Source organism: Coenobita brevimanus, chromosome 70, assembly GCF_032717465.1.
Source record: "Coenobita brevimanus isolate Jiangsu-jjx chromosome 70, ASM3271746v2, whole genome shotgun sequence".
In the NCBI taxonomy this organism is placed as follows: Eukaryota; Metazoa; Arthropoda; class Malacostraca; order Decapoda; family Coenobitidae; genus Coenobita; species Coenobita brevimanus.
Window position 1 is genome coordinate 30,893,912 of NC_137023.1, and position 2,987 is coordinate 30,896,898.

Genomic DNA, 2,987 nt, shown 5'->3' on the forward strand with positions numbered 1-2,987 from the left:
AGTGAGTGAGAGAGATGGTGGTGAGAAAAAAAAGCGGTGGTAGTGAGACAGGGAGAGTAGGGTAGAAGGGAATATAGTGGTGAGTGTGAGGGTGATGGAAGGAGGGAAGGTGGTGGTGAGGAAGATGGGAGGTGGTGAGTGTGAGGGAGGAAGGGTGGTGATGATGATGAGGAAGATGTGTAAGCCATCAACTTCCATGTTATGGACGGTGTGTGTGTGAGACGAGTAAACGGTTTATTGATACTGCAGCCCTCAGACTGAAAATAAAGCCTACAGCTTTGATATATGGCAAACATGATAAGCGTTGGTGAATGGTAAAATATATGGTCATTTGATATTTACATTAATTTTAAATTTGATAATAGTTAAACGTGTGTGTGTGTTTCAGTGCGCGCGGGTGCGGTACGATATGTTTGGCGGCGCTTGCCTTTCAACGGCGCCGACGTGTCCGAATGCGTTCCTTGCACTTCGTCAAACCAATAATATTACTCAAGATTCTTTTCACGATACTAGGGTCGTAAGTGTGGGAAATCGCCAAGGGTTGCACCGAATAGGGTTAAGTCGAAATATTACCGAGGAAATTCAGCATTGCAGCTATTATCCAAGTTGGACCAAATTTTAGGGAAGATCAAAAGTCAACATCACAGGGCAAAAAGTCAACTTAAACAGTTTTTATCCAATTTCGATCAAACTTTGTGCAAGGGTTAAAGACAAGGCAAGAGTTAAAGGACTGGAATCTGATGAACTCCCAGCACTCAACGTCGCTGGACAAGATCAAAGTCCAAGGTCACACGGCAGGGTCAACTCCAAGAGTCTGGCCTGATCTGAACCAAACTTTGTGGAAATGTTAAGGGTCGGGTAAGAACGAATGGACCCAGTTTAGAGAACAAGTAGTCAAAAATCAAGATCACAGGGCAAGGTCCAATTCGATCTGTGCGTCTATGTGTGAACAAAATAACTAAAACAGTTTTGATATGATTTGGATAAATGGTGGTGGATGAGTTGAGGATCACCAAAGTGGTTGCTCTATTGGTTTTGAGAAAAAAGTCAGAATTCATGATCACATGGCAAGGTCAACTTCACTAGTTTTTATTCGTTGTAGACTACACTTTCAGGATAGGCTAAGGTTAAAATAAGGAAACAAATTCAACTTTGACAACAAGTAGTCAAAGATCCAGGTCAGGGGGAAATGTCAATGATCAAGTTCGCTGAACAAAGTCAGCTCAGTTTTTATTTGATTTTAACCAAAGCTAGTGGATGAGCTTAGAGTCAGACGAGAATGAAGTAATTTGAGTCTATAGAGCAGTGTGTCAAAGATTAAGGCCACAGGCCAAAGTCAGATATTCTCTGAGTGCTCCTTCTTTTTAGGGTGCTGTTACGTATTAATAGTGGGTATGTAACAAAACTGCTGCATGTTGCTAACTTAATATAAATGATAAACGAACCGTAGTCACCACGTAAGCTTCTACAAAATGTAAATAAGTGTATGCTCGTGATCACTGTGATGTTCCATTTTTTTAAGAACGCAAAAAATATATACTTGAGGAGAGTTACTATTCAGCAGTAATTCCCCATGTGTTAATCATCGCAGTAAGGTTATACCCATATTTACTGTAAGGTTTTATTATATCTCATCTTCAGTTACTTTTTACAAGTAAGTATAGAATTAACATTCTTATTATCTCAGTAGTTATAAGGCCACTAATGTTGTACCCTAAGCTAGGTTCTCACTCTTAGGTCCCCTGCACACGGGCCACTTTTCAGTGGGCGGTGGTTGCCACTTTTTCGTGGCGCCACTAAAAAGTGGAGAGGGATGCTATATGACATCCCGCACACAAGCCACTTTTTCGTGGCAGCCACAGGCAGTTCCACCAAGGATGTCGAGGAGGTGGCATGTGTCATCGCTGTGCTCCTCCAAATAAGAAAAGAAAGACGTACAAGAATGTGCTGGGTGCATCCAATAATCAGCCATAGGCTTATCAGGGGTCAATTTTGTACCCTATTTGAAGATTTAAAAGCATACCCAGAGAGGTTACAAACTATTTTAAAATGACCTGTGCTTCTATTGATGACCTGCTGACTGCAATTGGGCCTTCAGTTTCACGTTTGAACACAAACATGAGGAAGACTTGCAGTTATCTTAAGGTAAATATAGAAAAACACATACACGCTGGGCAAGAATTTTATTGAGAAAACTTGTGAGTAAATTAACCACATGTCATAAAATACATGAGACATTGTATTTTTTAAAGAGTAAAGATATTACACTGAAACTGTATAACACAGAAATACTTTCCACAGATAATTAAGAAAATGGCGTAATGTTTTGCTTTTCTGTTGTTGTTGTTGTTGTTGTTGATGATTCTCTCCTCAATTCGAGGAGACCGGGCCTTGCTGTAGCCCGGTTGCTGGTGGTTGTCTTGAGTAAAGGTAAGGGGGAAGACAGGGCCTGGGGAATGCCCAGCACACACGCCCTGTCTCCTGGCTGAGTTGCGGTGTGTGTGTTGCTTTTCTGAAAATGATGAGACCTAGTGGCAAACATAAAGATAATAACAAAACATGCAACACTGATTTATCAGAGAACTGTGCCACTGCTAGAAAAAATCCACCAACATGCTACCAATAAACAAAATATATAAATGAAATAATTGAATCAGTCAGACTGTTCAGCTTCGCTTGCAATACCTGACATTCTGTCTGGCACTGGGGAGGACACATTGATAACGTTACCTGATACAAACTGTAGACTTTCGTGAACTTCAGCTTTGTAGTGTGGTGTAACTTTTATTTTGGGAATGATCTTGTATACGTATGTAACCTGGGAAAGAAGATGGCCTTGGTTAGGGAGAGAACCTGGGGTAGACACATGACCTTGGGTAGGGAATGGACCGTCAACAATGCAAGTCCGTCCGCCACTGCCACCGCAAAGTGGCCCGTGTGCAGGCTGCCATTTGAATTAATGGCATCCATCATAGGTCACCAGTGGC